The sequence below is a fragment of the Lepidochelys kempii genome, chromosome 10 (assembly GCF_965140285.1).
Source record: "Lepidochelys kempii isolate rLepKem1 chromosome 10, rLepKem1.hap1, whole genome shotgun sequence".
In the NCBI taxonomy this organism is placed as follows: domain Eukaryota; kingdom Metazoa; phylum Chordata; order Testudines; family Cheloniidae; genus Lepidochelys; species Lepidochelys kempii.
Window position 1 is genome coordinate 25,816,427 of NC_136389.1, and position 19,038 is coordinate 25,835,464.

Consider the following 19,038-nt stretch of genomic DNA (forward strand, 5'->3'; position numbering starts at 1 on the left):
TTGGGATATTCTTCTCACTGAGGTCCAATCTTGTGAATAAACAATGCCAGCGGCCCTTCAAACAACCAAAGGCACATTCAACTGTCATTTACACAGAGGCACTGACTTTCTGAGTTCCCGGGGGGGTGCCTGACCCCCCCAACTCGACCCCAAACCCCCACCCCCATCCCGCCTCTCCTCCCCATTCCGCCCTTTCCCCCACCTCTTCCTGTCCCTGCTCCTCCTCCTCTCCCCCTGAGTCTCCTGCATGCTGCTGAACAGCTGATTGTGGTGGGTGGGAAGGGGCTGATCGGCAGGGCCTGCCAATGGGCATGACAGCTGGGGATGAGGGGGAGGAGCTGCCAGTTTCCTGTGGGTGCTCCACCCCAGAGCACCCATTGAGTCGGTGCCTATGATTCTGCACCAGCTGAATTGCTGGTTGAATTGTTCCTTTGTGCTCTCAAGGTGGCTGGTGTACAGCTTCAAAGCCAGGGAAGCATGGGGTACCCGGTCCACCAGGATGATTATTGGCATTTCAACATTGCCAATGGTAATCCAGCGGTTGGGAAAGAAAGTACCTGCTTGTAGCTTTCTGAACAGTTCTGTATTCTTAAAGATGTGAGTATCAAGCACCTTCCCTGACCAGCCCATACTGATGTTGGAGAAGCATCCCCAGTGGCAAGATGTTCTGTTGCCAAATCGGGATATTTGTGCTGTCTATTGCTCCACCACAGTTCAAGAACCCCATTGCTGCATATCTATCCACTATGTTCTGCACATTGCCAAGAGTCACTGTCTGTGTAGCAGGAGGTGATTAATGGCCCTACACACTTGCATCACAATAGCCCCCGTGGTGGATTTCCTGATTCCAAATTCATTCCAGACTGACCAGTAGCAATCTGGCATTGGAAGTTACCACAGTGCAATTACCACTCGCTTCTCCGCTGTCAATGAAGCTCTCACTTTTGGTGTCTGGAGGACTGGGTGAGCTCAGCGCACAGATCCAGGAATGTGGCCAGAAGTTATGTAGCTTTTGGTACTATGTGATCCTACCAGTCAGTGTTCGCTTCTTGGGCTCAGAAGCGAAGCGCCACCATCTGCAACTGCTCCATGAATGCCACCAACAACCTTGAACTGGTTCTCGCTATGTCCAACAGCAATCCGTCCTCCAAGGAATCGTCATGTTCTCCACTCATTCATTTCCTCTTGTGGCTTTGCAAACACTCCAGGATCATGCATCCTGTGGTTGCATTGCTCATGATAATAGTGTAGAGCTGTGCAGGCTCTATGCTGCTGTCAGGGATAGCAGACAGTGAGAAGGGTTGTGCAGCTTTGTGGGTCTTTGGGGGGAAAAAAGGCATGAAAAAATTATGGGATACAGATAACATTATGGAATGGAGACAGTTGCAAACTGGGATGTTAGCCCTATGTTCCCATTCATCCCTGAGTGACTTGCTTAGGCCCCATCATGCATTGCCAGAACTTCCCAAAAGACGGTGTGCTCAATGGCGGTGAGTTGCACAATGAGATACCTACCTAGGGTGCCCCACACTGTGCATCAGTAAACTCCTGGTGAGTATGTGCACCACCAACACAAGGAGCCAAGTATACATGCACACAAGCAATGTACTAACTGTGGCAGCTGTATGCTGGGTTGCCAACCCTCCAGAATTAAAGATTAATCTCTAATTAAAGATTATGTCATGTGATGAAATCTCCAAGAATTCGTCCAACCAAAGTTGGCAACCCTAGTGTGTGCCAATGTAACTCGAGTTGACATAATTTTGTCACGTAGACATGGCCTCAGTCTTTCATTACAATGGATGGAACTGGGAGACATATTGGAAATGAGAAGGAAAGGCTATGGGACAAGCAGTTAAAGGGCAGAATGAGGGGAATGTAAACTGAAAGCAAGGAAAGAAACAGAACCTGTTTAAGGTCAGACATGACAATTGTCATCATTTCGTGCCTGTCTCTCTGGAAGCCACAATCAGAAGTTCCCCATCATTGCCTCAATTGATACCAATTTCACCAGGGATTGGGAATTGCCTTTCCAGAAATAAAAATGTAGTACTTTGGGTGGAGGTAAAGTGTTGGTTATGATCTTTAGAGCCCTAAATAGCATGGGACCAGCCTACCTGAGGGATCCCCTCTCTCCCCGTGTCATAGTACTATAGTTGTGGGCAGCAGGGGTGCCAGAGCTGGATCCCCCTTGTATAAAAGAGAGGTGGAATGACTAGAGGGCATCTCCTGTGAGGGCTCCAGGACTCTGGATCTTTTTCCCCACCTCCTCATCCAAAATATTCCAAATATGGTGACCTTTCAGGCATGCTGCAAAAGACATTGAGAGGGCTTGGGGAGAGACTGAGGGTTGAAATGATCACTTTAATGTTGCTGAGACTTCATTGAGGTGTTAATGGTATCAGTGTGCCTAGAGCCTGGGAAAGGCATTTTTTAAATTATTTTTAAATAAAAATGAATATTCAAAGATTATTTGCTACCACAATTAGCATTTCCTTTACTGTACTGGGCCACACACCCTAACTCCACTCTTTAACACCCTATGTGAGGGACATCTGAAATTATAATTTGTTTTCTTTATGAACACCAGTGTTTTCATGTTTTCCCTGATCTTGCTGCTATAACTCATCAGAGAAGAGCAGAGGGCTATTCACTTCCTACACTTATGTAAACTGAGTGGAATTAAACTAAAGTGTAATTCAAATAACAGGTGACTAAGATAATGTGGGCACACAGTGATTTAGTTGTTTATTTGAAAAATTTGAGCTTATAAAATGTGGTGCCTATGTCTCTCTCTCTGGTTATATGGTAAACAGCTTTTAACAGGATGTGGAACATATGTTGAGGTTTGATATGAAAGATGGCATATGGTGATTCTGTACTATGCTATTATTGATTTGCATAAAGAATGGTGGCATTTAGTAATGAAGGGTGAAATCCACCCTCATGTAAAGAACCAGTAAAAATCCTACCTACTACTTGAGACCTGTTTAGAGGACTTACGTGGTCTTGTGCTAGCACCGTGCATAGGGGCATTTTTCGCCCAATCTTAATGAGATCCAGCCCATTATCCAATTTTTCCCCCCAGTCCAAGTGATGAAAACACAGCGGATGAAATTCCATTCTCTGCACATTTTAAATGAATGAAAAGCTTCACATCAGTATCCATGGTGCTGTGCTATTGAATGTGTGTTCTTGAGAAATTACAGGCCCCATCCCTAAGTAGCTTGCAGACTGATAGAGAAGTGGCCACAAAGCATAACATAAAACAAAGTAGACAGAGAATAACGGATGGTCACTATAGCAGGCACATGTTATGGAATAAGATCACAAGATCATCCTTCCTCCTGTGGTCTGTTACCTAATGCTGGTTATGGTAGAACAAGGATCTGCAGCCCTAGGACATCAGAAAAACATGGCAATGGGTATTTGTAAATTCGTGGACCAACTCCCCAGCCAGTGCACAATAAAGCTAATATCAATGGCAGAATTTCAACCCCTTTCTTCAGGGTTTTCTTCATTGAACAAAACAATTCAGTGCCAACTCTACCCAGCTCCAAGCTTTCCTAGATGACACTGTTCCTTCTTGAAACCCAAGTCCTGCTTCCTGGTCTTCCCTAACAACTAACCACATTAAAGCTTCCCTGGAGGGATCTTTTACCAGACCTTCCACCTGGTTCGTGCATAGAGATTCCTCCTTCCCTTGACCCTACATCTTCCTTTTATAGGAAATGCTGACTCTGTTCTGTCACATGACCTGACTTGCCCAATTAGCCACGGCCTTGAAATAGAGGGCTTGGGCACACGTATTTGCCCCAGGACCAGTGCCCTGCCGCAAAGTGTTGTGTTCAGTTCATTTTAGGGATGGTCCTTGCTCTCTTGAAGAATCAGCATACTGTTATCAAAGGTGCTGTTGCTTTCAGTAGACATGTTCCCTAAATAAAGGTGTGCATGGAATAATGGCAGGCTGGGCAGGGATAGGTTGGATTGCTCTCCAGGGATAATGCTACCACAGTGATCTCAAGAGCGGGGTCCCTGAGACATCCAAAGAAATCGTTTGGATCTGAAGGAAGCAGCAGGGGCTAAAAAATAAGGAACTAGTCTCAGAGTCAGGAGGCCAGGGTTTTATTCCCAGCTTTGCCACTGTCTTGCTCTGTAACCATAGGAAGTCACGTAATTGTTCTGTGCCTCAGTTTCCCCATTCGGAAAATGCAGGGTGTGATGATAATGCTCTCCCACCTTTACCATGAGTAAAAAGTGTGCTATAAAAATGTGATCCCAGTGTGACGAACCCTCACAATTAAATTGCCTAATGTGATTTGGCCCCTGGTGGAGCCAAATTCGATACAAGAAACTCCAGCCTTCACATTATTTCCAGCTTTGCCCAGGGGAGAAATGCCCTCTGTTTGGCTACCTCCTCCATTTCCCAGCCCTCTGGAGAAAACCAGTCAATCAGGGCTGCTGCAGGAGGCAGAAAGATCTCTCTCTCCTACCCTCAGGAGCGTGGAGGAGTTTTGGGGTAGTAGAGAGGGGATGGGGGGAGAGGAAGCAAAAAAGAGCCCAGCAGCTCTAGGCAGCCCAGCATCCTCCTCCTCCCCCCCTACATCCTCCCTCTATCCTTGCAACACCAGCTGGGAAGGAAGAGAGGGGCTGAACAATCATTGGAGCTGCAGGAGGAGCAGAGGTGTGCCGAGGGGCCAGGGGCTGATATGGGCTCGGAGGTGCAGAACTGATGTGGGAACATAATTAATTGCTAGGCTGGGGGCTGGGTAGATGTGGGGGTAGGTGGTGGGGATACAGAATCAATGAATTAGACGTTTGGAGACAGAAAGATGTTGGAAGCTCTGCACCATCGGGCAGCCTGGGAGAGCTGGTGCAGCAGGGGCCATGTGCACGCTCATGCACACAGACATGCTGGGGTAGCCAGGGGGAGTTATAAAATCCAAAGGCAGACCAAAAACATGAGAGAAATTTGGGTCTAAAAATTAGGTTTGGGTTTTTTTGTTTTAAATCTCATGATTTGGAGATGGGGGGTGACTCCTGGTTTTTGAAAGTTTTAGAGTGGCAATTCTATGATTCAAGCCCATCAAAATCCTTGGGAGTTTCCATTGATATGAATAGGCTTTAGCTCAATGGATGTGCTTATTATTATTATCTTATATTATATTATATTATATTGTGCTTAATATTATTATTATATTATTATTATTATTATTAATCATTATTATTATTATTTATTTGCTTTCCTTTCACCCTCCTCCTTCCCTAGAAACTAGTCCAATCACACAACCTAAAAGGATAGATGTGCAAGAATAAAATTAAAGCCTTAGGTAGGAAAACTCACAAGTCTCCATATTATGCCCCACTAAGCTGTAATATTTTTTGTGGAATAAGAACTCAGGGGCCAAAGGGACAAGATACCACTGATGATGGCTAATTTGCTCCCATGTAGTATTATTAATTTTCCCTCCTATTTCTTATTCAGGTCTAATGGTGAGTAATGTATATAACCAGAAGTTTTGGAATAACACAAACTGTTTATTTTTCCCAATGAGAGAAATAGCATTTGAGCTTATTTGGGGCAGTTTTAAGTATAATTTGCACACTGCTCTTAGTGCCTACTATTCCTTGTGTGGTTAGGAGTGACTAAATAAAACAAGCATATCATTTTTGCTCCTATAAACCAAACAGTTAACTTCGCAGTGATACTGAGACGTGCTTTGTCTGTTGTCTATAAATAGGAAAAGAAAAGGAAAGGAGACATTTCAAGCCCTATCTACACTACAGCCTTGTATGGTTTCTAAAACCAGGACAGCATCAGCCAGTAAAACTGTATTAACTAAAAACATTAGTCCAACTGGATCCTGAAGACTGTCTGTTAAGCCAGCCAAGACTGTCACGTGCATGGAGCCTTTGGCCAAATTCAGAGGCTGACGTGACTGTGGGCATAAGTTGGTGAGAAATCTGGCATTCAGTAGATAGGAGTGTGACTCGTATTGATTCTGTAGGGTCCAAATTCATTCCCTGGAATAAGTGAGTACAGTTCCCTTTGGCTTAAGTCAACCTCTAACTGTTGGGGGTTAGGAAAAGAATGTCCCTGATGGCATAACTCCATAACTGCCTACTGCAGTGTTTCGTTCACCTTTCTCTGAAGCAGTCTATGCTGTGTGCTCTTGGCAATAGGATGGTGGACTAAGCAGACCACTGCTCTGGTCTGATCTAGTCTGGAAATCCCTGTGTTCCTACAAAACCCAGTTAGAGGTGCACCTGTTTATAGCAGGGGTTGAAGTTGGCCCTAGGAATGTTGGGGATGGTTGGTTAAAATATGGCTTTCCCATAAACTCTCTTGGTTCCTTTTCCTGCTACAGCTTCCTTTTTCTGCCCCTTTGCGGAGCAAATTACACAAGCCTTGAACAGCCACTGAATGCCAAATCAGTGGATGTTACACTACTACAAATCACTTACATATTTTCTGACTCACACATAGTTGATGTGTAACTTACACCACAGCTGAATTTCTTATCGTGGCAATCAGACAAAAAAGATCAATTAGGTTATTTGGCCCATTCCCTGCCAGTGGAGGGTTAGTTCCGAATACATTTTCTATTGCTTTGTCCACCCTCAGGATGTCTTTCCTATTACTCAGCCTAAGTTTTCCTTTTCTTATTCATTTATCCAATTACATCACATGCTTTTCTTTCAGTAAATTGAAGCATTAATTAAATATTAGTTATTATTCTTTGCAGACCAAATGTACTCAGTGGTGCCTGAGCTCAGACGGTTCTCGCGTTCTGGTTGTTACTAATATAAAAGATTCTTTGTTTTGTCTGGCATGTTTTGTTTGTCTTTTACAAGACTCTGTGTTTGCACAGAAAAAATAGTTAAAAAGAAAGATCTCAAGATATTAACAATATTTGTGTAGAGTGAAAAGTAGCAAATTCCGTTTGTGTGTCATTGGGCCAAATCTTCCCTTGTGTAACTCCCTACAAGTTACTGAAGTTATGCCAGGGATGAATTTGGCCCTTTTTGTTTTAGTGAAAATTCTGGTATTTTACAGCATGGCCTTTCAGTCCTACAGTTGTTCTGGAACTTGATGCTAGTACATTTAACACTTGTGTATTGCAGATGCATACCATAGCCCAGATCCTGCAAACACTTAAGCACGTGCTTCACTTCAATCAGGTGAGTAAAATAATAGGATGGCCTTCAAGTTCAGTATATGTGTGAGCATTTGCAGGACTGGGGTTCACCTTAACCACAATTTAAACACGTTGGTACAGAGAAGATGGTGCCCCATTTAAGTGGTCTCTGATGGTCTGTTCAGGGCATGAAGGGCTTTTAAAAGTTACAGAAGAATTTTGTTTTCCTGAGTCTCTTAGAATTAGTGATTTCCAGCTTGTGTGCTGTTCTCTAGTACCAGCAATTAAATATGCACTAGCTGAGGATTGCAGAGATCACACAGTAGAAGCGTATAAAAACATTTAATAACAGTGGTAATTTGAATACAGAAAATCCTATTGAATTTGTGTTGCAACTACTTTTAAGCAGTGCGTTTTTATTGCCTTTTGCTATGAAACATTTGCTTCTTGCTCAGAGCCCTTCATTAACCTGTGGACTTTGCATTGTAATTGCATGCCTGGCCCAGTGCTATTGTTGCTAATTTTGGTTGGACGTATTCCTGGAGGTTTCATCACATGACATAATCTTTAATTAAAGATTAATATTTAATTCCTGGAGACTCCAGGACAACCCTGTAGGGTTGGAACCCTAGAAACTTCATTTCCAGAGGATGGGGGGTGGATGCATGAGGCACATAGAGAGCTTTATCCCTGATGCTGCAGTGCCTGGGTCCCCAGGAAGCTGAGAATAAATAAGGGCATGTCTACGCTACAAAATTAGATCAATCCCTAATTTGCATTGGCATACAGCCGCCGCAGTAATTACAACACTTGTGCATGTCTACACTCTGCTCCTTGGATCGCTGGTGCGTATCCTTACCAGGAGCACTTGCACTGATTGAACTGTCAGTGTGGGGCATTGTGGGATGGCTTCTGAAAGCCAGCAACAGTAGATATAAGCAACACAATGTTTACACTGACACTGCGTCGGCCTAACTACATTGACATTGACTGTTCTCACGGAGGTAGAGTAATGAAGTCAGTTCAGTGGGTGAGTTATGTCGGTGGGAGTGAAATTTTAGTGTACACACTCAGAACTTGTCAACACGTGTAATGCTGTAGTGTGGTTTATTCACAATTCTGAGTGACATAAAGTATGCTGAGAGAAACTTAGTAGTGTAGACACACAACCTTACATAGTTAGGTTGACATAAACTGCTTTGCATTGACCTAACTCCGTAGTGTAGACCAAGCTTGGGTCTACACTGAAACTACTACAGCAGCACAACTGAGGCTGCACCACTGTAGTGCTTCAGGATAGACACTACCTATGCTGATGGAAGGGGTTCAATCCGAGAAGTGGCAGAAGAATTCTTCCATCGGCCTAGTACTATCTTCACTGGGAGTTAGGTCAGCATAGCTACATCTCAGGGGCGCAGACCAGCCCTGCGTTAGGGGATCTCTTCATGCTTTGCCCTTGAGGGGAGCGAGCCAGGGTCTCAGGGTTTCCTTGACACTGGGGGCTGGTCTACACTAGAAAGTTATGTCGACCTAGCTATGTCGCTGAGAGACCTAGTTAAGGCGACCTAAGCCCCATCGTAGACAGCGCTAAGTTGACACATGAATTGTTCCTTCGACTTAGCTACCACCTCTCAAGGGTGTGGATTTACTACAGCCACTTACAAGTAAGGCCTTGTCTACACTAAAGGGAAAAGTCGATCTAAGCTACACCATTTGAGTTACGTAAATAGAGTAACTCAAATCGACGTAGCTCAGATCTACTTATTGCGGGGTCCATACTATGCGATGTCGACGGGAGACGCTCTCCCGTTGACTCCCCTTACTTTTCTCGATCAGGTGGAGTACAGGAGTGGATGGCAGAGCGATCAGCGGCCGATTTAGCGAGTCTTCACTAGATACCACGAGCGCTGCAAGTGTAGACAAGCCTTAAGTGCTCTACACTGCTGCCTTGGCGTTTCTAGTGTAGACACACCCCACCACAAGCCAAACACTTTGTCTCCGGAGTCCAGAACTTTCTAAACTGCCCACAGCAGTATGAGGACAGCTCCTTGGGGAGCAGGGTTTTCAAGCCATTTGGCAGAAGGGCTGGTGTATTCTTGGGTGTATTCAAACTGTGAGCAGACCCAGCACTTAGGGCTCCCCCAGCCTGAGGCTTGGCAAAATTCACTTTTTAATTTTTTTTATCATTCTGACGGATAATATCAACATTTATTTTTAAGCATTGTTAATTTTTATCCATTTAAATTTCCACAATTGCGGGAATTTCCGGTGGGCGGGGAGGTAGTGGGCTCAGCCCATCGGGAGCTCTCAGCCAATAATTAGTTAATGACAGTAGATCCTGCCATTCAAAACAATGAAAGCTTTGTACCTGGGAAAACGCAAATTGTCAGAAAGCACAGTGCAAATACCTCTCAATCAAACTGGAGTAAGTTCTCCAGCTTTTTTCTTCCTTTGCTTGTCTGTAAATGTTGATGATTCGTGATGGAAATATTTTTTTCATGGGGCTTGGGGGATGTACAGTAAAATCCCCGTTTACTCATAAAAATCGAGTCCTTCCAAGCCTTACCCATTGTGCATGCAACCCCGAGCGCCGGCCCCCTTCCCTGCCGGCCTCCCAGCCTCCTCCTCCCCTGCTGCGTGCCCCCAGCACCGCCCCTCCACGGTCCATGTCCCCCGGCCGGGGGCCCCAGCTCCTCCGCGCGTAGCCCTGTCCCCGCCCCGTGCGATTGTCTCCAGCTAGGGGGTGGCTCCCGCTTTCAGCCCTGCCCACCTCACCCCCCCGCAGGCGGCGCAGGCACCGGGCGAGCCGTTTGGCCCCTGGAGTTACAGAAGCTGCGGCCGCCGGAGCCTGCTGCACAGCGAGCGAGCGAGAGAAGTTGCCCTGGAAGGTGGGTGGGCCGGGTGCATGCGGACTGCAGCCACATGCAGCGGGGGGGGGAGGAGGAGGAGGAGGAGTGCAGGGGGCGCAAACGTACGGGGCCACCAAAGCAACTTGCACGGGAGACGGGGGAGCCTGGCCGCGAGGGGATAGTCCCATGCGCGGGGGGGCAGGCATGCAGGTTGTTGCAAGTTAAGCGGCATGCACCTGGAGCTGGCAGAGTTCACGCTGCCGTGGTTGCCCGGGCGGTAGAGGGGTGGGGCAGGGTATTGCTACAGGTTGCAGCTGGCTCTCCTGCGAAGCCATCCTCGAGGGGCAGGGGAGGCGGTGCAGGCAGGTTTCAGAGTAACAGCCCTGTCAGTCTGTATTCGCAAAAAGAAAAGTACTCCTTTTCTTGGTGCAAGCAGCGTGTGCTAGCCGGAGTGAGACATCCGGTTGTAACAATGGGTTGCTTTGCAAGTGGCTCTAAAGTAGAAAGCAGAACTCGGGGAACTCTCCGATGCTCCCCTTCTACTTTGCGTCCCCCGCAAGCCCCCAGTCTCTGGCGCGCTCCAGAGGCTGCCCCGTATGGCCTCGGTTGTGCCTCCTTTGCTGCTCCGGAGGAGCCCAAAGTGAAGTGCGTGTGCAGCCGGGAGGCTCAGTAAACAGAAAGCCTGGGAGGGGACTGTGCATTCCCCACCCAATGGCTGAAAGAAGAGATCTGGCTGTGTGTGGTTGGGTTGGGAGCCAAGTAGTGGAGCCACCTCACGCTTTCCCCTTGGCTGATGGCTGATGCTCTTGCTTTAGAATCAGCTCGATGGGGCAAATCCTCTCTCTTCCCTCCGACCCCCCTTTTTCTCCACGCTTCTCCATTCACTTCTGAAGGGTGCCTTTTACATGACTGCCACGAACGCAGACTACCCGAATCCGGTGGCATACAAACTGATTTCTTCACCTTCATACCTGCCAGCATTTGAAAGCTATCAATAAGGACACGTGGGGAAGAAAAATGGAGACCTCCTTTTAACTGCTGAAATTCATTGGAGCGGGAGGGCTTTTTGGCTGGATGGAATAGGGCAAATGACAGATCTGTTGCTTAGTAGAGGCTGTCCATGCTAAACGGGGGCAGTTAGTATAGAAGGTTTGAAAAGGTCCTTTCATTTCAGTTTTGTGTGTGTACTGTAGCAGATTTGTACTTATAGAGGGTCTATAATTAGCATATTTGGTGACTGGACTTTTAAGTGCTGCCTGGGGGAAAAAATTAGGTTTGGGTCTGGGCTCGCTCCTAACACTCACTGAAGGGGGAATCACAGAGGTTTCATCATCTCTCTCATTCCACTGAATTTACTGTAACAAGAGGGAATTCAATCTGAAGACCGGTGTTGGCTCTGTAAACCTTTTTGGAATGCACATTTTTTCCCTTGCAAACTGTGAATATATAATTATTCCACGCAAAGGAAAACATTTACTGCAGTAAACATAAATTTAGGCAATGCATGAGAAAGAAGAGCCCAGAAGACAAGCTCTTCACATAGGAAGGAAAAAAACAACAACCCTTCTTACATTATTCTGGACTTTGTAGGATAGACAGGAAAAAACAATAAAGTGCACAAAGTCTTTTATGTTGTCTTTTCACAGGGACAGTTGCACATTTCAAATAATAACAGTATTTCTTGTATTAATTAGCACCTCAGATTATTAAAGCTGGGAAAAAAACTAAGTCTAATTTACTTTGTTTTTTATGCTGTCCGTTCACACTTTGCTTAGCTCTCAACAATGAAAACAGACCAAGTGCACTAAGTTTCACTTTTGGGTTCAGTTGCTGCAAAATATGTGTTGCAAATACTACTGGGAGTGGATGTCAGTTTGTTTTTTTCCCTACAGTGTTTCTATAGGAATTTACAAAACTAATGCTAAGGAATGTTATTTACAAAACTTTATTTGGGGCTAGATATGATCTCTTTAAAAAGAGAGGGTGAACAGTTGTGTTTAAATCGAGACTGTTTCAAATGATACTCTGGACACTTATTGTTTGTGAAGTTGAGTTTTTAACTGTCTGTTTTAGCTTAAATCATCTCTCTTATTTTTATATTCTTCCATTTGGCAGATATATTTATATCTCTTTCTCCAGCATTTTATTAATAATGGAGGTTGGCTCACCGTAGGTCTGATTTAAGCCTGATTCCTGTGTAGCTGTTGTGATGGTAGCATTGAAATATGCCATGAAGCACTCAGATTTGGATCAGAGGATTTACCTGCGGGCTCTTATTTTTCATCCTAGCAAAGTGCTATATTACCTTGGCCAAATACTGTATAAAATTTGGCTGCCCAAATGAATTTTGGCTTGTAGTATTTATTAATTAATTTATGCTAGCACCAAGAGGCCCTGATCAAGATTGTGGCCTCATTTCTTTTAGGAGTTGTACACGTGTGGAAGTAGACATGGTCTCTGCACTTACAAGCTTACAGTCAGAAATATGTTCTAACGTATATTGTAGGACAAAAAGAATCTGAAAGTTCAAATGTACTCAGAGCCTCCAATACCTATTGAAGTCAATGGGAGTCTTTCCATTGACTTGCAGGGGTTCTCACAACACATTTTTTGGTGGCCTCAGAGTGTAGTCACTAACTCTTGCTGGAGGCCGCACTGAAACTTTTTCCTAAAAAACTTAATTAACTTTAGGAAAAACAAATAGATATGCATGTGTACACATCCAGATTATTGCAGTTTATTTATGTAGGGTTTTTTTGCAGACTCAGTAATTAAAATAATGCTGTGAAAAGTGATATTTATATGTTTGTTAATATCATTTTTCACAGCAAGTCCTGGCAAGTTAAGACTTGGATGGAGGGGCCAGAGGTGAGACAGCAGGGGCCAGGGAGGATTGATGGAGGAGTGGGGGGGTGAGGCAGCAAAGGCCAGGGGTGATGGATGGATGCGGGGCCCCGCCACCGTGTGTTCGGAGATGTGGGTTGGTGCCTGGGTTTGGGGGTCGGTGCCCTGGGCCGGGGATCAGCACCCACTGCCACACAGCCGAGGGTCAGCACCCGGAGCCAGCACCTGCTGCTGTGTGACTGGGGCTTGGGGTCCGCGCCCGTTGCTGCACAGCTGGGGCTAGGAGTCCGTGTCCTGGGCCAGCACCCACTGGAGCCAGCTGTTGCGCGACCAGGACTGGAGGTTGGTGTCCAGGGCCAGCACCTGCTGGTGCCCGCTGCTGCATGGCGGGGCTGGGGATCTGCGCCTGGGGCTGGGGATCGGCACCCATGGCCAGCACTTGCCGGAACCCAGGGTTGATATCCAAGAACAGTGCCCAAGATCAATGGCCAGGGCTGGGGGTTGGAGCACATGGCCGGGGGTTGGCTGCCGCACGGCCAGGGCTAGGGGTTGGCATCTGGAGCCAGCACTGGGGATCTGCACCCAGGGCCAGCAGCTGCTGGAGCTCAGGGTCGGCGCCTGGGACTAAGTGACTAGGGCTGGGGGTCTGAGTGCACGGATGGGGGTCAGCACCTGGGGCCAGCAGGACTGGGGATCAGCGCCATGCAGCCAGAGCCAGGGATTGGAGCCCACCACTGCATGGCCAGGGGTTGGAGTCTGAAGCCCATCCTGGAGCCTAGTCTGCAGCCAGGCTCCCTAAGTCCCCGCCGCCCAACCACCCCAGGCTGAAGTCCGAGCCCCACTAACCCCCTCTGTTCTCCCCCAGGTAGAGAACTGACCTTGCTCCTTCAGCGTTGTGCCCCACCTGTGTCCGCAGATTGGCACATCCAGGAGCAACAGGCAGGGAGTGGGATGGGCTGATGCTTTGCCCCAGGAAGCTGTCGTGGCTGCAGGGAAACCCGTTGGTGGCTGCATTTGAGAAATGGTGCTTTAGTGGCCTTTGGATCAGGTTCTTGTGTATGACACCAAAGATACCTGCTGTCAAACACCTATAGACATGTGTTTGAAATGTGTTCGAAAGAGATGATATCTCCCTTGCAGTCTGTACTAATTTCTGGGTACTTCAGTACTGGAAATTTGTAGATAACGTGGAATGAACTGGGGGAAGAGAAACCAGAATGATTAAAGAGTTGGAGGGCTTGATTTCTGAGAGAAGATTAAAAGAACTATGGGGGAGGGATAGCTCAGTGGTTTGAGCATTGGCCTGCTAAATCCAGGGTTGTGAGTTCAATCCTTGAGGGGGGCAATTTAGGGATTTGGGGCAAAAATTGGGGATTGATCCTGCTTTGAACAGGGGGTTGGACTAGATGACCTCCTGAGGTCCCTTCCAACCGCGATAATCTATGATCTAAACATGGATATATTGGTCAAATGGCCACTAACTTAGTTAGTTAGGCAGGGGGAAGTGAGGACATGGTAGTGTACAATATTTGGAAGTAGAAGCATCTTCCGGGAAAGAGGGAAATGTAATCACGATAGTCCAGTAGATTAAAGCTACGTATAATATAGCTTGTTAAGGGGTTTGGGTCCTTCATGATGAAAGATGCTACAAATGTAGCATGATCATGGGTGAAATTACATCTTAAATACCAGGAAGAATCTCCTGACAGATAGCTAGATTGATTACTGTGGAATAGTCTTTGAAGGAAAGTGGTGGAAGCCCTTTTTAAGGTTGGGGAAATCCTGAAAAGAATAACTTTCAGAGGAAGCCAATGGGTTTTTACCTTGGAAATCTAGCTCTGCAGATATTTTGGATTTCAGTCAGGAAAGCTGAGGAGTAATCCAGGATCTGCCACTCATCCAATCTGCGTATGATTGGATGCCTGCTTGAAACTCAGTGGGGGACTGGAACTGAATGGGGGGCCAGCATTCGTCAGCTTTTCACTTATTATAGAACCAGAAAGAGACTTCTAGCAAGAAGACTGGCCACCGTCCGCCCATGAGGTTGGAACAGCAGGTGTTGGGCCACACAGCGGTGTGCAGATCATGTCCAATTGATCTGTTAGCCACCAGAAAGTGCAGGAAGTTGATAAGTTCGTGTAAGAAAAAGGAAACAAAAGGCTATGTGTGTTCTTCTAGAAGGTGATAGGTTTTTTTAAAAAAGTAAACTGTTTACTTCTCCCGCGGGTCTGTTGTGTAAAATAAAAGGACGATCAAATACTCTATAGAGAAATGGAGGATAGATAATGGTGATTTGGTGTAGAATCATAGAACCATAGGGTTAGATGGGACTGCAAGGGTCATCCAGTCTCATCACCTGACAAAATTTAGGATTTGTTGTGTCTAAACCATCCAAGACAGATGGCTATCCTGACTCCTTTTGAAAACCTCCAGTGAAGGAGCTTCCTGGACTTCCTTAGGCAGTTTGTTCCATTTTCCTACCGTTCTTGCAGTTAGGAAGTTTTTCCTGGGATTTAATCTAAATCACTGTGTTGTAGTTTGAACCCATTGTCTCTTGTCCTGCCCTCTGTGGCAAGAGAGAACAGTTTTTCTCTATGCCTGATTAGTCTCTCTCAAACTGCACTAGTAAAGCCAAAGAGAGGAATTACATGAGTTCATCCAAGTAATTACCATCTCTTCTGTTTCAGTGCAGAAAAAGAGGGTTTCCTAAAAAGGTTCCAAAGAGTTGTTTTGTTTTGTATTGCCTACCTCCGTATAATATTGTCTTTTCATCATGTCCAAGGCAGCCCTCTGGGAAGACAAGTTATCTTCATTTCCTCAGACTTCTAAACTGTCCTCACTTCATTTCTTTTTATTACTCTATGGTAGGATTGTCTCTTGAGGGTCACAGAGGGTAATTCAAAGCTGAGGTTGATGCTGTAGTAGGTTTGAATTGTTTTCTTGTTCAGATCTGTAATTCCATTGCTTTAAGTTGACCTCTGCTAGCTGGGTAATGGATTTGTAATTTTCTCTCAATGCTCTTTTTCATTTTCATACTCTGTGTGTGCAGATTTGTGGTATCTGATGTCTGACTTATGCCACCAAGAATAACATTAAATGAGGCAAGAGAGAACCTTCATTCACCCCATGGTTCTTGTTCAAACATTGTTGAGGCCTCACGGCTTTTGGAACATTAATTCCTACAGCATGATCTCTGCTTTATGTGAATGAGGAAGTATCCTGGCAGAAAGATTGTGACGTGACTCTTCATAAACAAGCATATGCAGTATCACGTTAAAGGAAAACTTCACCCATTTTTCTCAGCTCAGTAGTATGAAAATTCACACATTAAGAAGCAATTCATGAGGGATGAAATTCATCCCAGAGCAGAGAGTAAGGCCCTATACTTAAATGTGATCAGAAAAGTGTGTGTGTGTGACAGAGAGAGAGAGTATGTGAGAAAATTGGTTTGTGCTCTCTTTGTCTCTTTGATGTATAAAGAAGGCCTGAAATGTGGTTTTTTCATATATATGAAAATTATATGGAATATATAAAAATTATACTTGTGTTGTCCCCCCCCCCTCCAGGAATGTGAGACATGTCAAATCATATCTTCCCTGTTTTTGCTGTAGGGTTTATTGGTGACTCAGAGTGGGAGCTTTCTCAGAGCTAACTGAAGGGGTAGGGTTTAAATAGCCTGAATAAAAATTACTTCCCATCTCAGTTAATCAAGGTTCACTTTAATGGTTTCTCTGATGTTGTCATAATTCTACTAGTTCTTCATTCACTCATAGTCTTCCAGGAAAAACAGATTAGACGACCGGAATTTCTAATGCCAAAAAAACAAAACAAAACCAAAAAAAGCCCCAAAAAATCCAAGCAGGGGAAGAGATGTTGGGAGGTGGTAGTGGAGGTAGGGGAAACTTTCCCAGCCTCCGTCACACATCACAAAGAAACAAAAGAGTCACAGACGCCATTTTCTGTTCCTTTGCAAATCATCAGTGAGCCCTGCGCTCAAGTGGGATGTTTAGGGCCATTGTGCTGCTTCTCCTGCATGGGGATGAATAAAAATGAATATGGATAAACCGAAATAACAAATCCCTTTTAATAACAATTGCCATTTCTGAATCTTGTGTCAGGAAGTGACACCAGCCGTGTTAGAATACAGCATTAAGAGCCTGTAAGCCAGTTTCCAACCTGTGTTAATAATGTAACGGGCATAGGGGAATTAATGTTAAGATACGCTACATTAGCCATTGTTTGAATATTGGACATTTTATGCTAATCTAGCAGTCTGCCCTGGATTCTGCCCTTGTGAGGGGGAAACCCTGCTGGCCGGGGGAAAGTGCTCTGAAAATGCCTGCATCTTCCAGCGCTTCTTGAAGGCACACCAGGGGGCATGGTGTGCCTTCAAGATGATCTGAGCTTATACAGCCAGTCCCGCTAGGTTGCTTAGTGAACTCCCCCCAAACACACACGTGTGCCGGACAGCATGACTGATTTAGGAGCTGAGGCTCCTCCTTCAGAGTTGCATGGAACCCTTTGTCTGAGACGGGTAGGTGCTGTGGGAAAGCAAGTTAACGTTGCAGCTAGTGACACCAACTCCCCTGTGGATTTCCATTGGGAAAGATGCTGAATTCAGAGAGGAGCATATCACCTAGGGGATCTGATTTCCAGTCCTCCCAGACTGATGTGGAGAGACATCCAGGGACCATGTTGGATTGGCTCTGCTACTCAGATCGCTGTGTGTGCTTCGGGTGCTCTGCACTGGGCCACAGAGGAAAGTAATAGGACCTTAAGTGTTCAATTTAAAACACTAAACATTATAGTAGGAACTAGAATAGTCTATTATTTTGGGCTTTGACGTTGCTGGTGCCCAAAAGACATCCCAGTGCAGACATGGCCGAGGCAATTAGGACTTTTAATTGTCCACCAATGGCAGAAACTGTGGAGAGTGTAGTGTAGACAGAAGTCCACCTTTCTTACCATAGTCCTCTAGCCCTGCTCTGTGTAGAAATGTCTGAGTCCCCTTTTCAGGACACCTCCATCAATGGAGAATTGAGGTCCAGGTGCCTTGTTATCAGAAGGTCCTGTCTGTAACTAAACTTGAACAAATATGCATCAGATGGCATACTGTGAATCCCCTGCTCCCCCTGGTCAGCAGCAGTTACCTGCACAAGTTCTCCTGTTAACAACAAATGCTCCACAGTGAGAAGAAGAGGTTGGTAACCAGGTCCAGTGTTTGCTCGTACATTTCTCTTGATCAATGAACTTTTAGGCAGCTGGTCTGAAGAAAATGGAGGCATTTTTCCTTTAGAGGGAGGTATGTGTTGAGTTGTGGAAATGACTCCATCCCCTTTAACCCAAAGCCCCATGTCTTGCTTCCAGAAGTGTTGTTTTTCTTCAGGTCTATGTATTTTCTGACACTGCTGCAGTTTCAGATAACATCCAGACAAGGAGTGTATTGTGTCCAGGAAACATTAGCGCTTGACCTTCCAGTTTACTTCAAAGTTTGCTTCTCTGTGTGCTACTGTGTTCACCAGAACCTAAGCAATAGGCAGAGTGAATAAGTCATGCTGCTGACAAAGCAAGTAATGAAGCAAAATGTTCTATCTAGATACTAATATAGGCCTTATCACCACAGTAGCTGGGCTCCTGCCTTCTTGGAAGTGGTGATAGGTGGTTTTCCTGGGCTGATGTGTGCATGCATGCTTGGTTGTTTCAAAAAACTGCTTAGAGGAAGTTGCTATGCTCTCAGGTACTTGATGAGAATGGAATAATCATCATATCTGAAGGCCATGTAAGAGTTGTAATCAACACTTAGAAATGCAACCTTGGCCGTTAGGCATTTTCTTTCCACAGATGCTTGTCCATGAAGCAGTTGTTGAAGTGTAAACAAATATGATTCAGTCTTTTCTGACCAAGAGCAGGATGACAATGCCAGTCAGCATAAGCATGGGAACTAGGGGCATGGTGGGTGCTGCAGAACCCGCAGGTTTTGTGTGGGATCCTGGCCACCGACCCCACACCCAGGGTCCCGGTGCTGCTGGCCCCAGGCCCTGAGCTCTGCTCCTGGCCCCGTGCCCGGGGTCCTGGCTGATGCCAGCCCTGCACCTGTGGCTCTCCTCATGGCCTGGGGCTCTGCTTTGGGGAGAGGGGGCACGGAAAGGGGTAAGGGCGGTGCAAAGTAAAAAGCTTGGGGACCACTGGCTTTCAGCACCCTCGCT

General features: G+C 45.8%; 1 protein-coding gene across 2 annotated transcripts in view; it reads left to right on the forward strand.

Moving 5' to 3' along the window:
• The first annotated feature begins 7,157 nt into the window (after window positions 1-7,157).
• The window catches only part of CARHSP1 (calcium regulated heat stable protein 1), a 59,562-nt gene continuing 47,681 nt past the window's right edge, over window positions 7,158-19,038 (forward strand). Inside the window, exon 1 of one of the 2 annotated variants that reach the window (XM_078854587.1) lies at window positions 7,158-7,182. The gene's annotated coding sequence lies outside the window, so the exon portion shown is untranslated. Of the gene's footprint in view, window positions 7,183-9,887; window positions 10,028-19,038 lie in introns of those variants that run through there. The other variant, XM_073362479.2, reaches the window with a different exon arrangement.